A 23,508-nucleotide genomic window follows, 5' to 3' on the forward strand; every position below is an offset into this window, starting at 1 on the left:
ACCCAAGTGTTAAATAACCGGTTACTGGAAAAGAAGAAATAGCTATTGTCCATGTCCCCAGGCACCAGAAAAGCCTGTCTTTCAAAATAACCTAGCAAATAAGATAAGTGGAACAGGCTGCCGTTTCTCCTATAGGCACTAAAGAGAACTCAGAGAAGTGTTATTCAAACCTTTTATGAAGGAAGTCCTATCCCACCTATATTGGGGGACTCATTAAAGACCCCAAGCTATGTATAGCACAAAGTTTAATTTATACCCTTAGCCAAGTTTGCCATAGATCAAATGTCTTCTATCCTCCTATTCCCCTAGTAAGAATGCAAACTACCTCTCAAAACAATCCACTGACAACATTCCTACATACTTGGCTTATCTTCCACTTTCTCTTCCTTCACAGCTTAAAATTTTCCAGTACAGGCGCTGCCCCTAGAGTTCCCAGTACATCAACACCAGCCTGAGGAGCCGGCCTAGTTCTTCTAACCACTGAAACTGACGTCCAAACAGCAAGGAAAGATGGAGCCGTCACACCTGAGTCAAGAAAGCACTGCCAACCCTGAAGTCGTGGGCCATTATCCAAGGGAAAAACCCCCTCAAACTAAGGTTAGGAAAAATTTAACTCTCTTTTATCTATACTATTACCCTTTCTTCTTTCCTCATTCTATTGCTGACCTTGTTATCAATGTAACTAAGCCAGACTCACCCCAAATCATTACCTTTGATGCTTGCCTTGTTATACTTGTTATACCTTGTGAGGAGGATGAACAATGGCAAAGGTATGTTTCTACTTTAGAAAAATACCTCTACCGCTTCAGAGAAGCCACTGACCCTGCACCTTGTTCATGGAGGGGGTACCAAGGCACCCAAAGTTAGGAGATATGTTTTCAATGGGCAAATGTCATCCTGACTACCAGTGAACACGGTGGGACCTCCCCAGAAGGCTATACTGACCTAAAATCTTACCTCCACCTTACCAAAGGAACCACCACCTCTGACTGTCAGCCTTACCATTGTAACCCAGTAATTATCCCTATTAACGCCCCTACCTCCACCAACCCTGCACCCCCTTTAGAACGTTTTTATGGCTTAGGAACAGAGGTCAATGGATACAACCCTATAGGCTTCTTTAAAATAACACTTTATTGACCTCCCTTCTCCTTCTCCTTCTAAACCTTCTATCCTGCCCCAAAACAATGCCAAGGTAAATATTGTAGAAGTGAAGGCTCTAAGACAAACTCCAGCAGCTGCAACAGGGTATCAAGATGTAAATACCTGGTTGGAATGGATTCAATATTCCGCCCGCACATTGAACAAAAGCAATTGTTATGCTTCTGCACACAGCAGACCAGAGGCCCAGATTGTCCCCTTTCCACTAGGATGGTCCTTCAGTCGACCAGACAGCTCTTTTCCAGGATTCCACAGCCAGAGGCAACAAGTTGTGTTGCCTCTCTCTCTATCATATCCTGAAGTTTAACACCCTGTGGGTCAGCCCTCAAGGGCCATCCAGCTTCCGTCTCCCAACATCAATTTCACCTCGTGTCTCACATGACAGGGGGAGAATTTGGTGTTCCTTGGAAGCTTAACAGGATGTAGTGAGTTCAAGCCCTTCCAAGAGTTTACTCATCAGTCTGCCCTTAGTCATCTTCAAGCGGATGTACAGTAGTATTGTGGTGCAAGTAACTGGAGAAGCACTTGTGCTCTTGTCCAATTGGCTATCCCTTTCACCCTGGTATTTCATCAACCTGAGAAAGAAAAACTACAACACCAAAAAATAAGAGAAGCCCCTTATGGGTCCTTTGACTCTCAAGTTTACATGGATGTCATTAGGGTCCCCCAAGGAGTGCCTGACAGATTCAAAGCCCATGACCAAATAGCTGCCAGATTTGAATCCATATTTCCACAGGCAACTATTAATAAAATATAGCTTGGATAAATTACATCTATAATAATCAGCAGCGGTTTATTAATTACACGAGGGATGCTATCAAAGGAATAGCCGACCAATTAGGGCCTAATAGCCAAATGGCTTGGGAAAACAGAATAGCTCTAGACATGTTATTAGCTGAAAAAGGGAGTCTGTGTTATGATTAAGACCCAATGTTGTACCTTCATCCCAAACAACACTGCCCCCGATGGGAGCATAACAAAGCACTTACAAGGACTTACTGCTTTACCCAATGAATTAGCTAAAAATTCTGGAGTCAATGACCCTATTTCAGGATGACTAGGAAATTGGTTCAGTAAATGGAAAGGAATCATAGCCTCAATTCTTATGTCTCTTGCAATCGCAATAGGTGTACTCATTCTTGTTAGGTGTTGTGTCATACCATGCATCCGTGGGCTAATACAAAGGATTGTACAAACAGCACTTACTAAAGCCTCCCTTAGTTCTCCTCCACTTTATTCAAGTAAGCTTTTCCTTTTAGAAGATCAAATTGAACAGCAAAGCCAAGACGTGTTAAAAAAGTTTGAAGAGAAAGAATCGTAAGAAAATTAAAAGGGAGGACTTGTAAGATACAATGAATTTCTCTGAGTTTCTCTTCAAAGATTTAGTCTGCTAACTTCCTTGTCCTTTGTTCTCAAACTCAACTTTCGTGTTCTTTCTTGCCCCTGGTTACTGTAAAACAGCCTACCCCCTTCCCATCAGCTCTAATCAATAATTCACATCTGTTCCTTTGGTTACCTGCACCTGTTGTTCCCCCAAAACTGCATGTCTTACATGGTCCATCACTGTACCTCACATCCCCCTTCCCTTCCATATTTAGAAAAATATTTGCAAATAGCCAATTGGATCAGCTCAGATTGTGCAGTCCAACCCCAGCCCATTGGAGTGACACAGAGGTAAGGACTATGCATCAGAGATAAAAACCTCCTGCTCTCCTTTGTTCAGTGTGCTCTTGCAATCTTGATTGACTTGACTGGCACCCTTCTGCAGAAGTAAATTGCCTTGCTGAGAAAACTTTTGCCTGAGTGCTGGTTTCACTTTGTGGCACCAAGCATTTATTCCTAGAGCATTTTTATATTCAACAGGCTGGGTGCTGGGGCTCACACCTGTAATCCCAGCACTGTAGGAGGCCCAGGTGGGCAGATCACCTGAGGTCAGGAATTCGAGACCAGCCTGGCCAACATGGGGAAGCCTGTCTCTACTAAAAATACACAAATTAGCTGGGCGTGGTGGCAGACCCCTGTAATCCCAGCTACTTGGGAGGCTGAGGCAGGAGAATCACTTGAACCTGGGAGGCAGAAGTTGCAGTGAGCTGGGATTGTGCCACTGCACTCCAGCCTGGGTGACAGAGTGAGACTCTGTCTCAGAAAAAAGACTTAAGGAAAAATCTGTTAGGAAACTGAATTGAAGGGAGGAAAAGCATTACCTCTTGCCTTTACCTCTTATAAAGTTTAGAATGCTGCCAATGGGAGGCATGGATTAATTTCTTTTCAATAGTGCTTGGTTGCCCTTTGCCTATTGGCATCTCTAATCCTTTCATTCCTGGATCGAGTGATCCCTGGATTGTGGGGACTTCTTAAGTGAACAGTGCAATGCTATGACAGCTACATAAAGGAACTAACTAGTAATCTTGGAGCATATAAATCAACAGGTAAAAAGGGCATAGCTTCTGCCAACTAACAAGTCTTGCCATCCTTTTTGACCAGGAGATTAGGTGTAAATCAAGGTTTTTAGAAGAAAGCATGCACTGTCACCAATGTTTCAGTCAACAATGGACCAAATATACAATGGTGTCCCCATAAGATTACAATGTCAGTGAGCCACCACACCTGTTATCCCAGCACTTTGGTAGGCAGAGATGGGTGGATCATTTGAGCCCAGGAGTTTGAGACCAGTCTGGGCAACATGGTGAAACCCTGTCTCTACAAAAAATACAAAATAAACCAGTCATGGTGATGCACACCTGTAGTCCCAGCTACTTGGAAGGCTGAGGTGAGAGACTCACCTGAGCCCAGGAAAGTCGAGGCTGCAGTGAGCTGTGATGGAGCTATTGCACTCCAACCAGGGCAACAGAGTGAGATCCTGTAAAAAAAAAAAAAAACAAAAACAAAAACAAAAAAACTATAATACCATATTTTTACTGTAGTTTTTCTATGTTTAGACACAAAAACAATCATTGTGTGGGCTGAGTGGGCAGCCAATTGCGCAGTGTCGGGACTGATGGGTGAGCCAGTCTGGACCCCCATCCACTCACCCGCCACCTGTGGGCCACCTGAGGACTCTGACCCCAGTCCCACCGCCTGGAGCCGCCTGATGGATCAGGATTGGCTAGCTTGGGGCCACCAGCGCCGGAGGTGAGGCTGCCAGGAAGGGGTTGGGGGCACGTGAGCATCCCTCTCTGCCCTCGCCTTCTCCACTTCTCCACCCCAGCCCACCATGACTCCCGGCAGTCTCCGGAGCCCGACGCGGACTTCTTGTGGTAGCCAGATGTTATCATCCTGTAATACAATGGAACCGTGTTCATCATTAATTTTTCCAAGCCCTTTATTATGCCGAACAAGCATTTTAAAAAATGGAAAACTATTTGAGACATACACAGTTGTGCCATGTAATTTTTGTTACTGGTGATTGCGAATTCCAGCTCACAGACTGGTGCTCTCCTCTGGCTCAGACTATTTTGCTGCCATGTTTACTAATGATGTCACAGAAGCAAGACAAGAGGACATAAAAATGGAAGGTATAGAACCAAATTCATCATGGTCCTTGATCCAGTATGCTTATACAAGCCACCTTGAATTAAAAGAAGATAATACTGAGTGCCTGCTATCTACAACTTGCCTTCTTCGGCTTTTGCAGGTTCTAAAAGCATGTTGTAAGTTTTTTTTGTTTGTTTGTTTTGAGACAGAGTCTCGCTCTGCCACCCAGGCTGGAATGCAGTGGTGCAGATCTCAGCTCACTGCAACCTCCGCCTCCCAGGTTCAAGCAATTCTCCTGCCTCAGCCTCGCGAGTAGCTGGGATTATAGGCACCTGCCACCACGACCAGGTAATTTTTTGTATTTTTAGTAGAGACGGAGTTTCACCATGTTAGCCAGGCTGGTCTCATGCACCACTAGCTTTCTACCCCCACGTCCTCATGCCCTCACCTGTTTACCCTCACATCCTCACCACCTGCTTCTTTGTTTGATCACCAATAAATAGTGTGGGCTCCCAGAGCTCCGGGCCTTTGCAGCCTCCAATCTAGCGCTGGCCCCCTGGACCCATTTTATGCACTTCTAACTTGTCTTTTCTTATTCCTTTGACCACACCGGACTTTGTAGCCCCCATGGCCTGGTGTTGGGCCTGATCACCCCAACATGTTCACTGTGTGTACAGATGTCAAAAAGGAGAGGTGGCATAGGAGTAACGACCTGGAGCGGACTGCTGTATGCTATAGGGGAACACGATGCTCTCGCATCCAACTTGACTTCCAGACTCTCTGACCGTGTGGAGACATCTGATCCCAAAACAGATATGTGGACTACAGTAGAATCAGTAAGCATCAGCAGAGATGCAGTGGGGGTCTGTTTACTTGGTGATAAGTTATATGCCATTGGGAGGTATGATGGACAAGCATACCTGAATACGGTGGAGGCTTATGGTCCCCAGACCAATGAGTGGACCCAGGTTGCTCCACTGTGCCTAGGAAGAGCTGAAGCTTGTGTTGCGACTGTAAAATTATAATTTAGTGCTCTGTTTTCTACATGAAGACACTCTTCCTTTATTAATTTAGTACAGTTATTCTACTATCAATGGATACATTTTTAGTAAACATGCATTGCCACAATCCTGGGCACAAAGTGCCTGATCTCAAAGCGAAGATGGTAAAATCAGGGAGGAAGGAGTGGATGGACCAGGATTAATTGCTTTCATTTCTTAGTAAATGAAAACTGCAGCTGGTGGATTGTGAACATACATTCCTGACATAATATATTACAACAAATGCACTGCTCTGGCACATAGCCCACTGCTAGCAGGGGATTCATTTATTCAGTCAAACACATCTTACTCACATCCAGATTTATTTTCTTACAGTGCAAACACACCAGATGGAACTTCTAAAATGTTGCTTTCTGTAAGTTTATCATATATGAGTTGTAGTAATGTGTTTGTTTGCTTGTTTGTTTAACCATAACCACTATTTGAATGATATACAAAAGATAATATTATTTAGTGTTTTCAGAAACATTGGCATTGTGTGTGTGTTGGTTGTGGATTTTGTTTCTAAAATTGGCTTAGTCCAATAAATAAAGAAAAGCATTAAAGACTTAAAGTGATGATAACCAAATACAAACTTGATAAGATCTTTGAAGCCGATTTAAATATTCATTCCATCTAGACTCACCAAAAACTATACGTCAAGAAGTTGAAACATGATGTTTCACATTAAATTTAAGATGTGCAGCCAGGCGTAGTGACTCACACCTGTAATCCCAGCACTTTGAGAGGCCGAGGTGGGTGGATCATGATGAGGTCAGGAGTTGGAGACCAGCCTGGCCAACGTGGTGAAACCCTGTCTCTACTAAAAATACAAAAATTTGCCGGGCATGGTGGCGCACACCTGTAATCCTAGCTATTCAGGAGGCTGAGGCGGGAGAATTGCTTGAACCCGGGAGGCGGAGGTTGCCGTGAGCTGAGATCGTGCCACTGCACTCCAGCCTGAGTGACAGAGCGAGACTCCGTCTCAGGAAAAAATAAAAATAAAAAATAAATAAATTTAAGATATGCAAATGTATGTAGAGAAAATAAATGTTATATACCCTATAATGTTATTTCACCTAATTAGTACTTAACTATATGGATTTCTTTTATATTATAAAAGATGTTTAGATTTTGTCTTTTGATATTGACAAAATTGTTTGGATATTCTTATGTTCTCAAGTCAGCATCTGCCTCCCCTGCCTTATTTCTTTTGTTTTGCCACAGTTAACCCATTGTGCTTCTTTGCAATCAAACAGTTTGGGGAGGGGGGAGAAGGGGCTTTGGGGAGGGGGAGAAGGGGCTTACTGAATGTCTATAAGTTTAAAGTGTTTGTTACCCAAAGTTTGGTACATTTGTAAACTCTAATTACATATGTGAATGTTAATACTCTCAGTGAATTGTTAGTTTGCAAAAATGCACTGGGCAGTAACATTTTGTGATAAATCCTACACTACAAGATATAAGTAAAAGAAAATACTTATCACTGTGTTACTCTGTGTACAGTATTCAGTACACTAACACGCTGTATGGGTTTGTAGCCGGGGAGCAGGTGGACCACACAATATAGCCTAGGTGTGTAGTAGGCTATATCATCTAGGTCTGTGTAAGTACATTCTGTGATGTCTACACGACAAAAATACCTAATGATGCATTTCTCAGAATGCATCCCTGTCATGAAGCAATGCCTGGCTATACTGCTAACCACCTACACTGCCATCAAGTTAGGGAAAAGTCCTCCTGGATTCCTGTGAATCACACCAAGCTAGACCCAGATCAGCACTCTGAGGACAACTGGAAGACAGACCCTCCCTACAGGTGACCTTGAAGTAACCATTTCCCAGACTGGTTCCCAGGCCTCAGAAGCAGATGACATTTTAAAGTAGATAGCTTTTCTCAAGATCATGGATCAAGAAACTTCACTTCTACCTATTTTCTCACATTGGGACTCCTTGTCCAAAAAACAAAAGCCAAAAGAACCTCTTCCTTTTAATGAAGCCTCTTTTTTCTCTGGCCATTTTTTTTTTTTTTTTTTTTTTTGAGACGGAGTCTCGCTCTGTCGCCCAGGCTGGAGTGCAGTGGCGCGATCTCGGCTCACTGCAAGCTCCGCCTCCTGGGTTTACGCCATTCTCCTGCCTCAGCCTCCTGAGTAGCTGAGACTACAGGCGCCCGCCACCGCGCCTGGCTAATTTTTTGTATTTTTAGTAGAGACGGGGTTTCACCGTGGTCTCGATCTCCTGACCTTGTGATCCGCCCGCCTCGGCCTCCCAAAGTGCTGGGATTACAGGCGTGAGTCACCGCGCCCGGCCTCTCTGGCCATTTATTAAAAAGCTGACTGGAAATTGCTTATGTCAATCCTGTCCTCTGATTCTCCCTCTGATCCTCCACTCTGGGTTCTCTTTCAGATTGTGTCTTATTCTTAGGAACCCTTACTGTTTTCTCAACAGGTCAAAAACAGAACTGACACCCCTCTACACCAACTCTCCAAATCCTGTCCACTTTAATTAATCTGATTGCTGGTTATGTCAACATCTAGATCATGCAGAAGAACTTGAACCAATTTTCATTCCTGCCAACGCCAGGACTCAGTGGGCCAACTATGAAAACTGGGTATGTGACAAGGTGTGGCATCCACAACTGAGAATACAACATCGCTTTACTTCTTTTGATGGATTAATTGGACATGGACAAACCTCTATGGAAGCTCAAGGTCTGTCCTGTGCTCAGGTAGTCATTAGAAGGAAATTTGCCAGGTACGGTGGCTCAAGCCTGTAATCTCAGCACTGTGGCAGGCGGAGGTGGGCGGATCGCTTAAGCTCAGGAGTTTGAGACCAGCCTGGGCAACATGGTGAAAACCTGTCTCTACACAAAATACACAAGAAATTAGTAGGGTGTGGTGATGGGTGACTGTGGTCCCAGCTACTCAAGAGGCTGAGGTGGAAGAATCGCTTCAGCCTGGGAGGTGAAGAACGCAGTGGGCTGTCATCACACCACTGCACTTCAGCCTGGGCAACAGAGCAAGACCCTGTCTGAAAAAAAACAACAACAACAAAAAAACCACACACACACACACACAGAAAAGGACATGTTCCTTTTGTTTTAAAAACAGGTATGGGCCGGGCGCGGTGGCTCAAGCCTGTAATCCCAGCACTTTGGGAGGCCGAGACGGGCGGATCATGAGGTCAGGAGGTCGAGACCATCCTGGCTAACACAATGAAACCCCGTCTCCACTAAAAATACAAAAAAATTAGCCGGGCGTGGTGGCGGCGCCTGTAGTCCCAGCTACTCGGGAGGCTGAGGCAGGAGAATGGCGGGAACCCGGGAGGCGGAGCTTGCAGTGAGCCGAGATCACGCCACTGCACTCCAGCCTGGGCGACAGAGCGAGACTCCGCCTCAAAAAAAAAACCAAAAAACAAAAAACAAAAAAAAACAGGTATGGTGCTGAATGATTTATAGGTGACATAGCAAGATGATATTACAGTTGAATCCTGTGATTTGGTTCCACAGTATCCTCAAGCCTCCCATGAAGGTTATAGAAGGTTCTGGCACTGACTCTTATGGTACAAATACTTGTCGTATCACCAGATGTTACAGTAAGCTCACAATCCTCCTGTGTGTAACATGGCGTAGCTCATCTGCTCTCTTCGTTAGACTGCCAAACACCAGACATTAAATATGGGTAGACTCAAAATCTGGATGAACTTGATCACATGACAAAACCAAGCCACATACATGCAAAGGCCAAACTGCAGGCCTCCTATATCAGATATTTTACATCCCATTCTTCTCCTATAGACTGACAAAGACACATGGAAGATGGACGTGTGCAGATGCCTACATGATAGGTGACAAGACACCAGCCCCCAACCTGGTGGGTCATGAGTTCCGCTCTGACCTTATCTGTCAACAACACTGATCAAAAATTTTTATCTTATGTGGCAACAGATTATATAAAGGTTCTCACCTAAATGGTCAGGTCAATGTAGACTTGGATACCCAACACCTTCTGTCACCAGGTATCACCTTAAATGCCAGCCAAATCACACACTTGGGCTCGTTTATACACAAAGTAATACTACATAAACATACTAGATATGACATCATGGAAAACCCACTTGTGCATTACAATTCTAAGTTATTTTCAGTATTGAGATCCTTTTTTCCAGGTGTTGGAAATTATGTGATGGAAAGGGCAGTTCTAAATCTTTCCATAGTAATAGAATAAGAATTCAGTATTACTCTGCAAAAATTGAAAGCACTCCAATTAGAAGTTAATAGTTTAGGAATTTGTGGCCCAGGGAGGGGCAGTCTCTCTCGGATCAGCAAGGCCTCAGGATGTCAAAGCAGTCCGGGCGCGGTGACCCACACCTGTAATCCCAGCACCTTGGGAGGCTGAGGCAGGAGACCCACTTGAGGCCAGCACTGGGCAACATGGCAAGACACCAGTACTACAACAACAACAACAAAAATTAAAAATTAGCTGAGTGTGGTGGTGCATGCCTGTAGTCCCAGCTACTCAGGAGGCTGAGGCAGGAGGATCACTCGAGCCCACAAGGTCAAGGCTGCAGTGAGCTATAACTGCACCACTGCACTCCAGCCTTGGTAACAGAGTGAGATCCTGTCTCAAAAAACAAAACAAAACGTACGAATGAACCTAGAAAATCAATCAAAACCATAATACAAATTTTAATTAAAAGTAATGGCATGCCAGGCACGGTGGCTCACGCCTGTAATCTCAGCACTTTGGGAGGCCAAGGCAGGTAGATCACTTGAGGCCAGGAGTTTGAGACCAGCCTGACCAACATGGTAAAACCCCATCTTTATTAAAAATACAAAAATTAACTGGGCATGGTGGCACGCACCTATACTCCCAGCTACTTGGGAGGCTGAGTCAGGAGAATCACTTGAACCCAGGAGGTGGAGGTTGCAGTGAGGTGAGACTATGCCACTGCACTCCAGCCTGGGCAACAGAGTAAGACCCTGTCTCAGATAAACAAATACAATAAAAATAATGGCAAAAACCACGATTACTTTTGGATCAACCTAATATAATTGCACCACTGCACTCCAGCCTGGCAGAGTGAGACCCTGTCTCTACACAAACGTAAAATAAACATTAAAAAATGTTGGCCGGGCTCGGTGGCTCAAGCCTGTAATCCCAGCACTTTGGGAGGCCGAGACGGGTGGATCACGAGGTCAGGAAATCGAGACCATCCTGGCTAACACGGTGAAACCCCGACTCTACTAAAAAATACAAAAAACTAGCCGGGCGAGGTGGTGGGCGCCTGTAGTCCCACCTACTCGGGAGGCTGAGGCAGGAGAATTGCGTGAACCCGGGAGGCGGAACTTGCAGTGAGTGGAGATCCGGCCATTGCACTCCAGCCTGGGTGACAGAGCGAGACTCTGTCTCAAAAAAAAAAAAAAGAAAAAAATGTCAAAGCATGATAAAGTACAGGCGATAAAGACCATGATTAATCTAAGACCCATCACTCCAATCTTTGCCTCTGTTCTGGCGTTCCCCTATGTGTCTTCCCATCACCCTCCTTCTGGGTGACTCCTTTGTGGCGTGTTTTGTTTGTTTTGTTTGTTTGTTTTGAGATAGATTCTTGCTCTGTTGCCCAGGCTGGAGTGTAGTAGTGTGATCTTGACTCACTGCAACCTCTGCCTCCCAGGTTCAAGCGATTCTCGTGCCTCAGCCTCCCGAGTAGTTGGGATTACAGGCATGCGCCACCATGCCCTGCTAATTTTTGTATTTTTAGTAGAGATGGGGTTTTGCCATGTTGGCCGGGCTGGTCTCAGACTCCTGGCTCAAGTGATCTGCGCACTTCAGCTTCCTAAAGTGTTGGGACTACAGGTGTGAGCCACCGTGCCCGGCTACCCCACTCATTTTGAATGTAAGTAGATTACCAGTTCTGAAATGGGTTTTGAGCAGTAGCAACATTGACACAAATTTATAATATTTTCAATAAGATACTTCCTTCAATATGTAAAATACAACAGATATCATTTGCAATCATACATATATACATACACACATATATATGCGTGTGTGTGTGTGTGTGTGTGTGTATATATATATATATATATATCACCATGGAATAAGTTTGAGCTGAAATATGCATTACTTAAAAAAGAAAAAGCTTATAGACAGGATCTTGCTCTGTCATCCAGGCTGAAATACAGTGGCATGATTGTGGCTCACTGCAGCCTCGACCTCCTGGGCTCAAGTGATCCTCCCACCTCAGGCTTCCAAGTAGGTGGGACTACAGGCATGAGCTACCTCGCCTGGCCTGCATGACCTTTACGAATAATGTCATAGAAAGTTTTTTGAAAGCCATTAAAGTTGACCTAAACAAGTGGGGATCTGTGCTGTATGCCATGCTATTATTGGGGAGGAAAAAATTCTCCTCTACATTCTTAGGGTCTCTGGAGATCTGGGCCTAAGAATTAAACTGAAATAAGATAGATTAACAGAAGAAAATCATTCAAGTTTTATTAAATTTTCAGTGTACATGGGTACTTTCACAAGAGAATGAAGGCCTAAAGAAGTGACTAAAGTAGAAAAATTTTCCATCTTTTAGATAGAAAAACAATGGTTCTTTCTTTCTCTTTCTTATCTTTTCTTTCTTTTTTTTTTCTTTTTTTTTGACAAGGCCGGGTGCGGTGGCTCATGCCTGTAATGCCAGCACTTTAGGAGGCCGAGGCAGGCAGATCACAAGGTCAGGAGATCGAGACCATCCTGGCTAACACAGTGAAATCCCGTCTCTACTAAAAATAAAAAAAAAAAAATTAGCTGGGCGTGGTGGTGGGCGCCTGTAGTCCCAGCTACTCGGGAGGCTGAGGCAGAAGAATGGCGTGAACCCGGGAGGCAGAGCTTGCAGTGAGCTGAGATTGCGCCACTGCCTTCCAGCCTGGGCAACAGAGCGATACTCTGTCTCAAAAAAAAAGACAAGACAAAGGGGTTTGGATTATAGGCAGTAAATTGTGGAGAAGGGACTAGGACATATATGGGGGCAAAATTAAAAGATAAGGATTATTTTGGTTGTGTGTTTATACAGATCCATTGGAACCTTGATTCACAGTCACTTGTGATGACAATGTTCTTCTCTTCCTAGTAAAGGGAGGGTGCCTTTCTTGTGGGCAATTGTGCGGCCTATTCTTAGGTAGAAAATGGCAGCCCAGAGAGGCTTTCCTGCATGTGCTATTTCTCAAGTGCCTTCAACTCAAAATAACTGATACTCCAAAGCAGCATATTTGGGATGACATGCCCTGAATTCCTTCATTTCCCCTGCTGCAGACTTTCCTAGAAGTTTCACATATTAAAAGCTGAGTTGGTGGCCATGGAGATAAGAGCCAGATTAATAACCAGGGATCTCCAAAGGGGGAGAAGAGCATAGATTAGAATAGGAATGAATAAGCTGAAAGGAACAGATCTAAGCACATTTCCCCATAACCTGTCAAACCAGTATCCCATTGCTGGGACTAGGTCAGTGAAACAGAATTAATGCACCTCTTTTATTTGATGGAGAGTGTTTAGCTTGTTCTTTAATAGGTGCAGCTTAGGCGCTATTTGTCCCAATGGATTTACAAAGAATAGCCGTATCCACCAATGATCATGCAAACTCCTCCTTTTGAGGCTGTTAGTGTGTCGAGGGTGCAACAATTTTGGAATACATCAGAAGCTAAGCTATTAACTTCTTTTGTTGTTGTTGCTGTTGCTGTTGTTTTGAGACAGAATTTCGCTTTGTTGAGTGCAGGCTGGAGTGCAGTAGTGAGATCATGGCTCACTGCATCCCCGGCCTCCTGGGCTCAAGTGATCCTCCCATCTCAGCCCCCAGAGTAGCTGGAACTACTACTACGCCCTGCTAATTTTAACATTTTTTGTAGAGACAGTCTCACTATGTTGCCCAAGCTGGCCTCAAACTTCTGGGCTCAAATGATCCTCCCTTCTCAGCCTTCCAAAGTGCTGGGATTAGAGGTCTGAGCCACCATGCCTATATTGCTTTGACATCTCGAGGCCTTACTGATCCAAGAGAGACTGCCCCTCCCTGGGTCAGCTAATTCCTACAGAGAATAAGTGATTTACTTATTATGTGCCTTTGATGTGCCAACCAACCAATTCATATCTTCAACGTAACTTTACCAGCCACCTTTCAACAGGTTCCTGCAACCTGCAACTATTTCCCTGCCCCAAATCACTCCAGGGACAGGTACCAGGTAACAAGGGACCACTCCTATAGCCCAGAGCCCATCAAAATTATTCAAACTAGCCAGTCCTAAGTCTGTTTATCCTGTCTGGCCTTCTTACAAAAAACACAGTAAAGCCTTTTGTCCACCTTTTGCCCTCACTCATTCTGCCTCCTGACTTACCCTGGTGCTTCCCCATGGCCCTGCATGGTATGGCATGTCCCCCCATCGTCTTGGGAACTGTGAGTAACAAACTGTCTTTTAAATGGCTATCACCTCTGATCTGTGGCCTCACCATACCTGAATAAAGCCAAAATCCCAGGTACATTTTAAAACAAGTCTACAAGTCAAGGAATGCCAAGGATTTCCAGCAACACCAGAGCTAAGAGATAGGCATGGAACAGATTCTTTTTTAGAACTTTCAGAAAGAGAATAGCCTTCTTGATACCTTAATTTTGGACTTCTGGTCTCCAGAACCATGAGAATAAATTCCTGTTGTTTAAAGTCACGCAGTTTGTGGTACTTTGTTACAGTAGCCCTAGGAACCTAATACATTGTGTTTCTTGAATTTGAAGGTTCATGTCCTTCATTAATTTTCACCATTCTCAGACTCCATATCTTCAGTATTGCCTCTCCCTGTCATTTCTCCTCTCTCCTACTGGAACTTGAGTTAGGCATATGTTAGACTTCACTCTGTGTTCCCATCTCTTCTCTTTCATACTTTTTACTTTTTCTCTCTGTGTGCTACGTTCTGGGTAACTTCTTCAGATCTTCATGAATTCTCTCTTTAGCTCTTTTTACATTTAATGATTGTTTTTGATTTCTAGAAGTCACATTTGTTCTTTTTCACATCTACCATGTCTTTTTTGATTCATTGCTCAAGTTTTAAACTGTCTTTTGTTTCTTTAAATATTTTCACTGGGTGCAGTGGCTCATGCCTGTAATCCCAGCACTTTGGGAGGCCAAGGCAGGCAGATAGCCTAAGTTTAGGAAGTTGAGACCAGCTTGGAAACATGGCAAAACCCCATCTCAGCAAAAAAATACAAACATTAGCCAGGCATGGTCCAGCTACCTGGGGGGCTGAGGCCAGATCTGGGGCTTGTCAGGGGGTGCGGTCCGAGGCTACAGTGAGCCATGCTTGTGCCACTGTACTCCAGTCTGGGTGACAAAGCAAGACACTGTCTCAAAAAATTTTTTTCAGTATACTTACTATGTATTCTACATTTTATAATTCTAATATCTGACACCTTTTGGTGTTCTATTTCTGCCTCTGGTCTTACCATTGCTCTTTACTCACACTGTTTGTTTCTTCTGTGGTTTATGACTTGGTTATGTAACCTTGAGACAGCCCAAACTGGTCCTACTTTGTTGATAACACAGTGACCTTGTAGGTATAACAGGGCCAAAAGCTGCAAGTCCTATAGTCCAAGCATGCACAATAGAAAAAGCTTTGACCGGCCGGGCGCGGTGGCTCACCCCTATAATCCCAGCACTTTGGGAGGCCGAGACGGGCGGATCACGAGGTCAGGAGATCGAGACCATCCTGGCTAACCCCGTGAAACCCCGTCTCTACTAAAAAAATACAAAAAAACTAGCCGGGCGAGGTGGCGGGCGCCTGTAGTCCCAGCTGCTCGGGAGGCTGAGGCAGGAGAATGGCGTGAACCCGGGAGGCGGAGCTTGCAGTGAGCGAGATCTGGCCACTGCACTCCAGCCTGGGCGACAGAGCGAGATTCCGTCTCAAAAAAAAAAAAAAAAAAAGAAAAAGAAAAAGAAAAAGAAAAAGAAAAAGCTTTGACCTTTAACAACACCCAGAACCAGTGATCCTCCCCTCAGAACCAAGAAGACAGAATGTGACCAGAACCACCTCGAAATTTCTTTCTGTCAGTGGTCAAATTTAGAGCCCTCGAATCAAACCCTGCTTAGCCCACATTCCTAAATCCTTTCCCTGGCCCTCTGAGCCCGTAAATTTGCTGCAGACCCCAAATCGAGGAGACAGATTTGAATCCACTGTGGTCTCTTTGCTGACTAGTTTTGCAAGAAAGCCTTGCTCTTGTCAGAACCCAGTGCCACAGGTTATTGGCTTTTGTGCACCTCGGGCAGACAGCCTATTTGCTTCGTAACAGTTCTAAGGTTGTATATAAGCATTTGGAATTTACAGGTCAGAGTCCTGTGAGGCCTGGTTAAGGGGGTGGGGTGGTGCCCCTCTAAAACAGATTTATGTTGGCTTCTGAAAAGTGCCTTGAAAGTGCTACCAACCGGAGGCCACAGAAAATTAACGTGTCAGCTTGGGGTTTACGGAATCATTCAAGTAGTGTAGCACTGCACCCCAAACCCATGAGTTCAGCCTGTGGTGACAGGTTCTCAGGGGGTGATTTCGTGTTTGCTTCCACCAAGAAGCCCAGGTCAAGATGGGCTTGTCTTTGGTCTCTGCCGAGATCTGACAAGATCCTTGTCTTTGGTCTCTGCCAATGGGCATGTTCCTGAGCCCCAGGCTCTGGGTGGAGTCTCAGTTCCATATCCCCACGGGGTAGCACAGACCCTGGAATTCTAGGTCAAGAAAGACAGGTTCCCCAGGCAGTAGCAGCTTCAGTTTCTCTCCCCACCTAGATCGTACTGCTTTTCAGCCCCTTCTTAATTATCAACTCTCTAGGCTTCTCTTCTTTTTTTTTCTTTTTCTTTCTCTTTCTTTTTTTTTTTTTTTTTTTTTTTGAGACGGAGTCTCACTGTGTCACCCAGGCTGGTGCGCAATGGCGTGATCTTGGCTCACTGCAAATTCTGCCTCCCGGGTTCAACTGATCCTCCTGCCTCAGCCTCCTGAGTAGCTGGGATTTAAAGGGATGTTAGTTCAATCACATACAGCATGTTGAGGTAATTTATAGCAGTAGGACATTTTAGGTTACCCATCCCTCTCATTACTGCTGCGTATATTTTATTTTATTTTATTTTATTTTTATTCCATTTTATTATTATTATTTTTTGAGACGGAGTCTTGCTCTGTCACCCAGGCTAGGTGGTGTGATCTCAGCTCACTGCAACTTCCACCTCCCAGGTTCAAGCAATTCTCCTGACTCAGCCTCCCGAGTAGCTGGGACTACAGGCACCCGTCACTGCACCCAGTTAATTTTTGTATTTTTAGTAGAGGTGGGGTTTCACCATGTTGGCCAGGCTGGTCTCAAACTCCTGATCTTGTGATCCGCCCGCCTCAGCCTCCCAAAGTGCTGTGCTGGGATTACAGGCGTGAGCCACCGCACCTGGCCACGTATATTTTATTTTTATTTTTTATTTTTTGAGACAGGTCTGTTGCCCAGGCTGGGATTGCAGTGGCACAATTAGAGCTCACTGCAACCTCCGTCTTCTGGGCTCAAGCCATCCTCCCATCTGAAACAGATGTGCCACCAGGCCCAGCTAATGTATATATATATACATATTTCTTTTTTTGGTAGCGACGAGGTTATCCCATGTTGCCCAAGTTGGTCTTGAACTCCTGGGCTCAAATGATCCACTTGCCTTGGCCTCCCAAGTGTTAGGATTACTGGCATGAGCCACCACGCCTGGTTACTGTGTATTTTTTAAAGACTGCCTTAGAGGGTCATGCTAGATTTTCTCTGATTTTCCACCACCAGCTCTAAGATTCTATGATTTGTGGTCAAAATGACTTTTCAATGCTCCCGTTCCCCAGTGCCTGTTTTCCAGTCAGCGCTCTGGACTGCTTCCGACACATCTCTTATTGGTGCAAGATGGACATACTTCCCTGGGCACAAATTAGAATTTTCAGAGAGGACCCTGGAAAGGGCAATGCATGCATTACCAATCAGGATCTGTGGGTTGCTCATTAAGCTGCCTTCTTCATTGGCACTTCCCCCAGCCCAGAGGACTGTTGGGTATCCAGGAAGTCTCAGTAAATATTTGCTGTAAAGAGTGACCCTATGGGAAATTTCAGATACCTGTAGTCAGACAAATTAGAGTAAAAAGAGTCATATTCACCTACCCATGTACATGGCAAATGCACACATATATGTTTTTACACACACACACACACTCACATATATGCAGAGAGATGCTCAATATATACATACACATATACTCTTACATACACATGCACGTGTACATATGCACTCTCACAATGTACAAATACGTATGCACGGATACATGCACACACACACAAATACACATAGATCTATACTTTCATACACATGCACACACACACATACACACACAAACACACAATTGTCTTCAGACCTCAAGGCTTTATTTCTCCATGTTGTTCTTTGCAGCCAGGCATCTGCCCAGAACTGGGGGCTGGGCTCCTCTTCCTCAGAGAACAGGACACTCTCTTTAGCCTGGGTGCTGCCAGCAGTGTCCCTGCTCTATAATCCCCCAGACTTCTGTCCCCTGCCACTCCTGGGCCCTCCACCCGTCCAGGTTTCTCCTGTTCCCAGGTGATGCAGGGGCCAATCTCTTTGCTCTGATCTGTCTAGACCTGTGCTCTGTTGTGTCTCAGAAGACAGGATTTCAGGGACTTCGACTTCCATTTTTTCTGCTTCTCTGTATTTCCTAATTTTGGTACGATGATAATCTATTATTATTATTATTATTATTTTTGAGACAGGGTCTGGCTCTGTCACCCAGGCTGGAGTGCAGTGGCACAATCTCGGCTCACTGCAACCTTTGCCTCCTGGGCTCCAGTGATCCTCCCACTTCAGCCTCCTGAGCAGTTGGGGCTAACAGACACGTACCAATGCCCAGCTAATTTTTTTCGAATTTTTGGTAAAGACGAGGTTTTATCATATTGCCCAGGCTGGTCTCAGACTCCTGGGCTCAAGCAATCTGCCCACCTTGACCTCCCAAAGTGTTGGGATCACAGGTATGAGCCACCATGCCCGGCCCAATTTTTACAGATATTTTAAAAATTATGTCTTACAGCAGACCTATAAGTGTCAGAACTCTCATTTCATTTGACAGCAAGGATACCAGGACTCAAAGTAGTTAATGGCATACTTGAGCTAATGAATGACAGAGTCATTCATTATGCCAGCCAAAGTCAGGATTTAAATTCAGGGTCTTGGCTGGGCGTGGTGGCTCATGCCTGTAATCCCAATAAGGGAGGAGACCACCCCTCATATTGTCTTATGCCCAATTTCTGCCTCCAAAGAAAGCAGTAAAAACTAAAAGGCAGAAATGAAATCCACAGGCAGACAGCCCAGCGCCACACCCTGGGTCTGGTTAAAGATTGACCCCTGACCTAACCAGTTATGTTATCTATAGACTCCAGACGTTGCATGGAAAAGCACTGTGAAAATCCCTGTCCTGTTGTGTTCTGTTCTGTTCTGATTACCGGTACACGCAGCCCCCAGTCGTGTACCCCCTGCTTGCTCAATCAATCACGACCCTCTCACACAGACCCCCTTAGAGTTGTAAGCCCTTAAAAGGGACAGGAATTGCTCACTTGGGGAGCTCAGTTGTTGGAGATGTGAGTCTTGCCGAAGCTCCCGGTCGAATAAAGCCTTTCCTTCTTTAACTTGGTGTCTGAGGGGTTTTGTCTGTGGCTTGTCCTGCTACACCAATACTTTGGGAGGCCAAGATGGGCGGATTACTTGAGGTCAGGAGTTCAAGACAAGCCTGGCTAACATGGCAAAACGCCGTCTCTACTGAAAATACAAAAATTGGAGAAGGGTTTCGGGATCATAGCAGACAGGAGGCAGAACTAGACTGCAGTTCTGGAAGAAGCAGCATGCGGAGGCTTGCACTGTAAATTTTAGCTCCAGATCGACTGAAAGAACAAACCAGCAATCCTGAGAGGATCCACAGACCCTCTGAAGGAAACAGACCTGCTCCTGCGGGGCCTGGGAGACACTCCAAATACTGTGAGTGCCCCAACTATGGAAGTGGGAAAGGGAGACCCTCCTCTTCTGAACACACGCACCCACTGGAGAAGCTGAAGGTCTGTTCGTGGGAGAAGTTTCTGACTTTTCCTGGAGCTGAGTCAAGTTAGAAAACTGAGCTGAGCAAAATACAGGGGTCAGAGGAGGCAGCAGAGAGGCCCTGGGAGCTCACTGGGTCCCCAAGCAGCCCATTCCTGCCTGGCACCACAGGGATCCATCAGGAGGGTGGCCAGAAAGCAAGGGGTAAAACTCCACAGCTCCACAGGGAGAAGGAACTCGCTAGCTGAACTTTGTAACAATTTGAATGGGGTGAGAGGCCTCCTGGCCAGAACCCAGGGGAGGACGTGAATCTGGCTTGCAGACTTCACAGGCCGGGGAAGAACTAAAGCCCTTTTCTTTCACAGCTGGGAGGTGGAAAGCCTCAGGCAAGCTTTCAAGTTCGTCTAGTCGTGCCCTCCACCTGGAAACAGTCTGGGGGCTGTTTGTGGGGCTTGGTGGGAGTGAGACCAGCCCTTCATTTTACATGGGAGCTGAAGGAGGTCTGGGACGGCTGGCTTTCCCCCACTTCCTTGACAACCTGCATGACTCAGCAGAGGCAGCTGTGATTCTCCTAGTATAGTGCTGTCAGTGGAGTATTGAAGTCCCACAAAGGACTAATATACAGAATCTCCAACAAACTCAAACAAAAATCAGTGAGAAAAAATTCCATCAAAAAGCAGGCTAGGGACATGAATAGACAATTCTCAAAAGAAGATACACAAACGGCCAACAAACATATGAAAAAAATGCTCAGCATCACTAATGATCAGGGAAATGCAAGTCAAAACCACAATGCAATACCACCTTACCACCTGCAAGAATGGCCATAATTAAAAAGTTTTTAAAAAGTAGATGTTGGCATGAATGCGGTGATCAGGCAACACTTCTACACTGCTGGTGGGAATGTAAACTAGTACAGCTGCTATGGAAAACAGTGTGGAGATTCCTTAAAGAACTAAAAGTAGAACTACTATTTGATCCAGCAATCCCACTACCAGGGGATTAGTCCTTTGTGGGACTTCAGTACTCCACTGACAGCACTATACTAGGAGAATTACGGCTGCCTCTGCTGAGTCATGCAGGTTGTCATCTACCCAGAGGAAAATAAGTCATTGTTTGAAAAAAAAACTTGCACACGCATGTTTATAGCAGCACAGTTCACAATTGCAAAATCGTGGAACCAACCCAAATCAATCAACAAGTGGATAAAGAAAACTGTGGTGTGTGTGTGTGTGTGTGTGTGTGTGTGTGTGTGTGTGTGTGTGTAATACTACTCAGTCATGAAAAGGAATGAATTAACAGCATTTACAGTGACCAGGATGACATTGGAGACTACTATTTTAAGTGAAGTAACTGAGGAATGGGAAACCAAACATCGTATGTTTTCACCGATATGTGGGAGCTAAGCTATGAGGACGCAAAGGCAGAAGAATAGACTTTGGGGACTTGAGGGGAAGAGTGGGAGGGGGGTGAGGGATAAAAGACTACAAATATGGTGCAGTGTATACTGCTCAGGTAACAGGTGCACCAAAATCTCACAAACTGCTACAAAATAACTTACTCATGTAACCAAATACCACCTGTACCCCAATAACTTATGGAAAAATAAAATAAAATAATAAATAAATAAAATAAAAATACAAAAATTAGCCTGTCATTGTGGTGCGCACCTGTATTCCCAGCTCCTTGAGAGGTTGAGCCGGGAGAATCACTTGAACCTGGGAGGCAGAGGTTGCAGTGAGCAGAGATTGCGCCACTGCACTCCAGGCTGGGTGACAGAGGGAGATTTTTGTCTCAAAAATAAATAAATAAATAATAAGACTGGGCATGGTGGCTCATGCCTGTAATCCCAGTGCTTTGGAAGGCCGAGGCTGGTGGATCGCCTGATGTCAGGAGTTCGAGACCAGCCTGATCACCTGAGGTCAGGAATTTGAGGACAGCCTGACCAACATGGTGAAACCCCGTCTATACTAACAATACAAAAATTAGCTGGGCACGGTGGCACATGCCTGTAGTCCCAGCTACTCAGGAGGCTGACGCAGGAGAATCACTTGAACCACCCCGGAGGTGGAGGTTGCAGTGAGATCGTGCCATTGCACTCCAGCCTGGGTGACAAAGCGAGACTCTGTCTAAAAAATAAACAAATAAATTCAAGATCTTTCCACTGTGCTCCCCCCACCACGCTACACACACACACACACACACACACACACGGAGTTCAAGCCCCTGTAAATCTGGTTGTCCATGGATAAAAGTCTTGAGTGATCCCCAGGACAGGGATAGAATTGTGTTTTCCAAACCGCGAATCTTCTAATTTTAGCATCTTTTGCAATCTGCACAGGCTGATAATTTCCCAAATCATAAAACCTTGGTTTCTTTTTGCTTAAGAGCTTTTTCCTCACTTTATCACTTTCCTCTTGCTTTTTACCATAAACAGCAAGAAGAAACCAGGCTTCACCTTCAAAACTTTGCTTGGAAGTCTCCTTAGCTAAATATCCAACTTCGTTGCTTCAAGTTCAGCCACCACATAACTGTCTAACACAATTCAGCTAAGCTTTCTACCTCCCTATGGGCTCCCTTTATAGGAAATGATCCTCTTTCCTCCTCTTTCCAGAAACACATTTCTCATTTCTTCAGTCCTCAGCAGCAGCATTTCCTTTTTTTTTTTTTTTTTTTTTTTGAGGCAGAGTCTCGCTTTGTCGCCCAGGTAGAGCATAGTGGCGCAACCTTGCCTCACTGCAACCTCCGTCTCCCAGGTTCTAGCAATTCTCCTGCCTCCGCCTCCTGAGTAGCTGGGATTACAGGCACCCATCACCACACCCAACTAATTTGTGTAGTTTTGGTAGAGATGGGGTTTCGCCATGTTGGCCAGGCTGGTCTTGAACTCCTGACCTCAAGTGATCTGCCTGCCTCGGTCTCCCAAAGTGCTGGGATTACAGGTGTGAGCCACCACGCCTGGGTGGAGACCAGAAATTTAAAATGGATTTCTCTGGACCAAAACCCAGGTGCCAATAGGGTTGCACATTCTCCAGAGGCTCTGAGCGGGGAAATGGTTTCCTCGATTTTTCCAGCTTTTGGAGCTGCCTGTCTTGGGTCGTATAGTCCCTTCTTCCATCTTCAAAGCCCACAGTGTAGCGTCTTCAAATCTCTCTATACTTCCATCTTCTTCGGCCTTCTGTGTCAAATCTCCCTCTGTCTCCTCTTATACAGACACTTGTGATTGCATTTAGGGCTCACTCAGATAATGCAGGACAACGCCTCCATCTCAACATTCTTCATCCATTCGGCAAAGTTCCTTCTGCCACAGAACGTAATATTCACAAGTTCCAGAGATAAGGACTTGGATATCCTTAGGGGTCATTATTCAGCCTACCACAGGAAGGAAAGAGAAGGTGTCCCTGTGCTATGGTTTGAGTGGGTCCCCCACAAAACATGTGTTGGAAATGTAATCCCCAATGCAACAGTGTTGGGAGGTGGGGCCTGATGAGAGCTGTTTATCTCATGAGGCCTCCACCCTTATGAATGGATTGATGTGGATTCCAAAAGGACTTTGAGGCTGTGAGTTCAACCTCTTGCTCTCTCTTACCCTCTCTTTTTCCTTTCACCATGGGATGATACAGCAAGAAAGCTCTGACCAGATGCTGGCCCCTCGATCTTGGGACTTTCCAGCCTTCAAAACCATGAGCCAACAAATGCCCACTCCTTATAAATTATCACTGGGCGTG

The 23,508-nt window shown here is 45.2% G+C and overlaps 2 long non-coding RNA genes across 2 annotated transcripts; both read left to right on the forward strand.

Annotated features, from left to right (window-relative positions):
• Positions 1–434: 434 nt before the first annotated feature.
• Positions 435–4,236, forward strand: LOC102141452 (uncharacterized). Its single transcript, XR_006690191.3, has 3 exons — positions 435–597; positions 2,760–2,835; positions 4,101–4,236. It is a non-coding gene; the product is annotated as an uncharacterized lncRNA (long non-coding RNA).
• A 525-nt stretch (positions 4,237–4,761) lies between these two features.
• LOC141407862 (uncharacterized) lies at positions 4,762–7,156 on the forward strand. Its single transcript, XR_012418941.1, has 2 exons — positions 4,762–4,983; positions 5,258–7,156. It is a non-coding gene; the product is annotated as an uncharacterized lncRNA (long non-coding RNA).
• Positions 7,157–23,508: the final 16,352 nt, after the last annotated feature.

Source organism: Macaca fascicularis, chromosome 10 (assembly GCF_037993035.2).
Source record: "Macaca fascicularis isolate 582-1 chromosome 10, T2T-MFA8v1.1".
In the NCBI taxonomy this organism is placed as follows: domain Eukaryota; kingdom Metazoa; phylum Chordata; class Mammalia; order Primates; family Cercopithecidae; genus Macaca; species Macaca fascicularis.